A 6,000-nucleotide genomic window follows, 5' to 3' on the forward strand; every position below is an offset into this window, starting at 1 on the left:
GCATTCTCAAAGCAAATATTGCATCTATGGTTCTCTTTCTTGGCATGAAACCATACTGCTGCTCACAAATTCTCACTTCTGACCTCAGCCTAGCCTCCACTACTCTTTCCCATAACTTAATTGTGTGACTCATCAGCTTTATTCCTCTGTAGTTTCCACAACTCTGCACGTCTCCCTTGTTCTTAAAGATGGGCACCAGTACACTTCTCCTCCATTCCTCAGGCATCCTCTCACTCTCCAAGATCTTGTTAAGTGGCCTAGTCAAAAACTCTACTGCCACCTCTCCTAAACACTTCCATACCTCCACAGGTATGTCGTCTGGACCAACTGCCTTTCCACTCTTCATCCTCTTCAGCACCTTCCTCACTTCATCCTTACTGATCTTTGCTACTTCCTGCTCCACAACAGTCACCTCTTCTACTCTGTGCTCTCTAACATTTTCCTCATTCATCAACTCTTCAAAGTACTCCTTCCATCTTTCCATCACACTTGTGGCACCTGTCAACACATTTCCATCCCTGTCCTTGATCACCCTAACCTGCTGCACATCCTTCCCATCTCTGTCTCTCTGCCTTGCCAACCTGTACAAATACACCTCTCCCTCCTTAGTGTCCAACCTATCATACAAATCCTCATACGCCCTTTGTTTGGCCTTTGCCACCACTACCTTCACCTTACACTGCATCTCCCTGTACTCCTGTCTGTTCTCTTCTGTCCTCTCAGTGTCCCACTTCTTCTTAGCTAACCTTTTCCTGTTAACACACTCCTGAACTTCCTCATTCCACCTAACCTTTTCCTCTTAACACACTCCTGAACTTCCTCATTCCACCAGCAAGTCTCCTTATCTGCTTTCCTCTTTCCAGATGACACACCAAGTACCCTCCTACCTGTCTCCCTGATCACTTTAGCTGTAGCTGTCCAGTCATCTAGAAGAACCTCCTGACCTCCCAGAGCCTGTTTCAGCTCCTCCCTGAAAGCCACACAACACTCTTCCTTTTTCAACTTCCACCACTTGGTCCTCTGCTCTGCCCTTGTCCTCTTCATCTTCCTCACCACCAGAGTCATCCTACACACCACCATCCTATGCTGTCTGGCTACACTCTCCCCGGCCACTACTTTGCAGTCACTGATCTCTTTCAGGTTGAAAAGTCTGCTCAAGATGTAATCAACTTGTGTGCTCCTGCCTCCACTCTTATATGTCACCCTATGCTCCTCCCTTTTCTGGAAAAATGTGCAAAAAGGATGGACATGGCTGATTTCCTAACACCATCTGTCCTTCTGCGTTCCTGTCCTGCATACCAAACTTAACCATCACTTCCTCGTCACCTCTGTTTCCCTCACCAACATGTCCGTTGAAGTCTGCCCCAATCACCACTCTCTCACCACTAGGGAGACCCTGAATCACCTCATCCATCTCCCTCCAGAATTTCTCCTTCTCTTCTAACTCACATCCTACCTGTGGGGCATAACCACTGACAACATTCAACATCACACCTTCAACTTCCAGCTTCAGACTCATCACCCTATCTGACACCTATCTCACAATCCTCCTTCAGGATAACTCCTACTCCATTCCTCTTTCCATCCACACCATTATAAAACAGCTTGAACCCTGCTCCTAATCTATAGACCCTGCTACCTTTCCACCTGGTCTCCTGAACACACAAGATATCCACCTTTCTTCTCTCCATCATATCAGCCAACTCTCTAGTTTTCACTGACAAAGTCCCTACATTCAAAGTCCCTACTCTAAGTTCTACACTCCTTCCTCTTCTCTCTTTGCCTATGAACATGCCTTCCTCTTCTCCTTCTTCGACCAACAGTAGTCCAATTTCCACTGGCACCCTGTAGGTCAACAGCACCAGTGGCGGTCGTTGTTAACCTGGGCCATGACAGATCCAGTATGGAAGTCATATTTGTGATTCGCATGTTTGATTTGGCTTAAATTTTACATCTGCTCCACTTTAGTTAAAAGACCAGTGTAAAAACATGTGTCTTGAGGATATTTGTAGTTCCTTTGTATTACTTGGTATTGTACGGAAACCAAATGTTGCTGTATTGCCCACCCCTAATGGCATAAAATAAAGGCAGCTGAACTTTGGTTGGAGCTACAAGATTTTTTCTCATGTCATATTTGAAGTGATCTGCTTTACTGAAGCCCAACACATCACAGATATCGATGTGTCCCTTGATCAAAGTGAGGAACAAAAGTTCCAAGTACAAGGTTTCAGAAAGATCAATGTTAATCTGAACCATGGGGCAGGAGGAAACACCATCCATATTTGGTACAAAAAAAGAGCAGGGAACAGCAGCAATCACCAGGATTCAGTTTACATTCAGTGATGACATGGCTGCTGGGCTGACCAGAGCAGGGTACACAAAGGTCCCTAAAGACCTCAATACTGGAGCCAGGGGTGACAACATCTATCTGTGGTACTTCAAAGGGTCCATTGAATTTGACATTCCCGTAGTGCACAAGATGAACCTCAGAAGTTGGTCTCTGGCAGGGAGAGGTTGGCCTGTGATCTGAATCGCAAGGCTGGAGGGAGCTGGAGCCACCTCTGGGTGAAAAGAGCGAGCCAAATGTTCATTTGTGATATTGCTGCCACTGATTCTTTCGGATCACATGCAGACAAGTTTCAGGAAGATTTCATCTGTTTGGATGAAGATACTAATAGGCAAGTTTATTTATATATCACAATTCATACACAGAGTAATTCAAAGTGCTTAAGTTAAAAGTACATATGCAAAAATCAAAATAAGAAACAACAAATAGTAGGAGATGAACCTGAAATAAAATTAAAGGAGACTGAGTGCAGATAAATCACTTTGGATAAAACACTGTCAGTTGTCATATGTAAAACTAAAAAGAAAAAATTTTAACTTGGACTTAAATGTTGCCAGAAATGAGGCTTGTCTAACATCATCAGGAAGACTATTCCAGATGTTAGCTGCATAAAACTGAAACGCTGCTTCTCCATGTATAGTTTTGACTCTGGGCACCAGCAGAAGGCCTGTCCCTGATGTTCTCAGAGTTCGAGATGGTTCATATGGCATCAACATGTCAGAGATGTAATGTGGTGCTGAGCCATGAAGACACTTATTCACAAGCAGTGCTGTTTTAAAGTCTGTTCTCTGAGAGACAGGAAGCCAGTGCAGACATCTGAGAACAGGAGTAATGTGGTTGTTATTTCTGGTTCTAGTCAGGACTCGAGCAGCAGTGTTCTGAATGTACTGCAGCTGCCTTACAGCTTGTTTTGAGAGCCCCATGACTAGGCTGTTACAGTAATCTAACCTGCTGGAGATAAATGCATGGATAAGTCTCTCCAAATCTGGTTTAGACATGATCCCTTTGATTCTGGCAATGTTTTTGAGATGGTAAAATGCTGATGATGTTTTCGATTTAATGTGGCTGTTAAAATTCATGTCTGAGTCCATGATTACCCCTAGATTTCTAACCTGATTTTTAAATTTTAGAGAAAGAGATTTGAGGTAACTGCTGTCATTTTCTCTTTGTTTCTGTGGGTCAAAGATGATTATTTCAGTTTTGTCACTGTTTATTTGGAGAGATTTGTTTTGCATCCACACAGTGATCTGTTCATATTGGTTCATATTCACCAGCTGTGAGTGAAATGTAAATCTGAGTGTCATCTGCATAGTTATGGTAGGACACATTATTGCTGTGTATTAAATAGCCTAAAGGAAACATGTAAAGATTGAACAAAAGGGGTCCTAAGATGGACCCCTGGAGGTCAGCGCCATTTGGTCTGAGACACAGTTACCAACTTCAATGAAATACTTCCTGTCTTCAAGATAGGACTTAAACCATTTAAGAGCAGTACCAGAGATGCCTATCTAGTCCTCTAACCTTTGTAACAGGATCACATGGTCCACTGTGTCAAAAGCAGCACTTAGATCCAGCAATACTAAGATAGAGACCCTGCCAGCGTCGGTGTTCAGACGAATGTCATTTGTCACCTTGATGGTGCAGTCTCAGTGCTGTGATGGGGCCTGAAACCGATTGACTGAAAATCGTCAAAGCAGTTGTTTAACAGGAGAATGTCAGTAAGTTGTTGGTAAACAATTTTTTCCAACAGCAGGTTGGATAGGGGCCAGTAGTTGTTCAGTACTGTGGCATCAAGACTGCTCTTCTTCATGAAAGAGTTGATGACAGCAATTTTCAAGGCCCTTGGAACTGTAATGAGTTATTAACTAATTGAGTGAGTTGTGATAACAAACTTCTTAGTACTGATTTCAGAAAAAAACATCGAGGCAACAGGTGGATGAACTCAGACTGGAGATGATCTCTTCATTTGGTTATCAGGTGTAAAGCGTTTCAGTTCTAAGTTATCTGCCTTGTGCAGTTTATTGCTTGTTTAATACCCTGAACCTTGTCATTAAAAAATAATGCAAACTGATTGTATTTAGATGCTGAAATTAGTTCTGATGGCAATGGAGACGGAGGGTTTGTTAATCTACTCACTGCAGCAAACAGGACACGTGAGTTGTTACTGCTGTTGATGATGATTTCAGAAAAATGCATTTCTCTTTTTCTACGTAGAGTTTCATTGAACACACACACAACATCTGCTTATAAATGTCATAATGAACCTGGAGCTTTTATTTACGCCATTTTCGTTGGGCCTTCTGGCACTCCCTTTTCTGTGCCTGACCGAGTCATCATTTCTCCACGTCGCCTTTTGTCTGTTCCTGATCACTTTATCTTTAACAGGAGCAATCACATCCATGACATTTAGAACATTTGAAATATATGAATTCAACAAATCTTCAACATGAGAAAAAGCATCATCAAACCATCTCCATAAATAGCATCCTGATTTTATCATTTATGTGTCTTTTTTTGAATAAATGTAGGTCCAGCTGCATTTTTGGAAATTATGGACAAATCAAAAAAGACACAAAAAAGATCAGACAAAGTCATGACATTAATCACATTGACATTTGAAATGTTAACACCCTTAGTGATGACAAGGTCCAGAGTGTGACCTCTGATGTGGGTCGGCTCAATAACATACTGAATAAGGCTGTAGGTTTCAAGGATGGCAGAAAGTTCTTTGGCACGTCTGTCACAGGCCTTATCCACATGAACATTAAAATCACCTGTAAAAACCAAATAGTCAAACTCTGTGAAGACAACTGAAAGCATCTCAGTAAAATCAGAAATCATGGCCTAACGGATAGGGAGTTGGACTTATAACCCGAAAGTTCTAGGTTTGAGTCTCCACCCCACTGGCAGTAAATGGCCCTATCCACCTTCAATACCACGACTGACTGACCCTTGAGCAAGGCACCGGACCCCCAGTTATTCCCCAGGAGCAGCGGTGGCTGGGTGTGTGTTCACTGCTGTGTGTGTGCACTTTGGGATGGGTTAAATCTTGGCTAGACAAGTCACTTTCAAAGGTGGCATCTGAAAGCTGATTGCATCAAACTGTCGAGACAAGGCTCCCATTAAGAAGGCTCCTTAAAATTTGGCCAACGCTTAAAAAATCAAAAATTTCGGAAACGCTTCATCTGTTGTATCTTTCGTGGACCAACATATCCCAATATTCTTTGCGAAAGGTGACAAAAAACAAACAGTGGATATGAGTGGCGTCAATGTGAAAATATTCAATTCAATTCAGTTTCATTTGTATAGTGCCAAATCACAATAGGCCTACAAATCAAGCTCAAGGCACTTTAAAAAAACAAAAAAAACCCCCCCAACAAATCCCTTATGAGCAGCACTTGGTGACAGTGGAGAGGAAAAACTCCCTTTAACAGAAGAAAAAACCTCCAGCAGGACCAGGCTCAGTTTGGGCGGCCATCTGCCTCGACCGGTTGGGGTGAGTGGATAGAGGAGAGAGAAAAGAACAGCAACAATAAACAACAAATAGACACTGCAGGTTGGTGGGACCAGTAACTGCACATCAGCGATATACAGCTCCAGGACCAGGGACACCTGCAGAAGGTACAGAGAAAACAGAGAGAGAGAGAGAGAGA

Source organism: Mastacembelus armatus, chromosome 24 (assembly GCF_900324485.2).
Source record: "Mastacembelus armatus chromosome 24, fMasArm1.2, whole genome shotgun sequence".
In the NCBI taxonomy this organism is placed as follows: domain Eukaryota; kingdom Metazoa; phylum Chordata; class Actinopteri; order Synbranchiformes; family Mastacembelidae; genus Mastacembelus; species Mastacembelus armatus.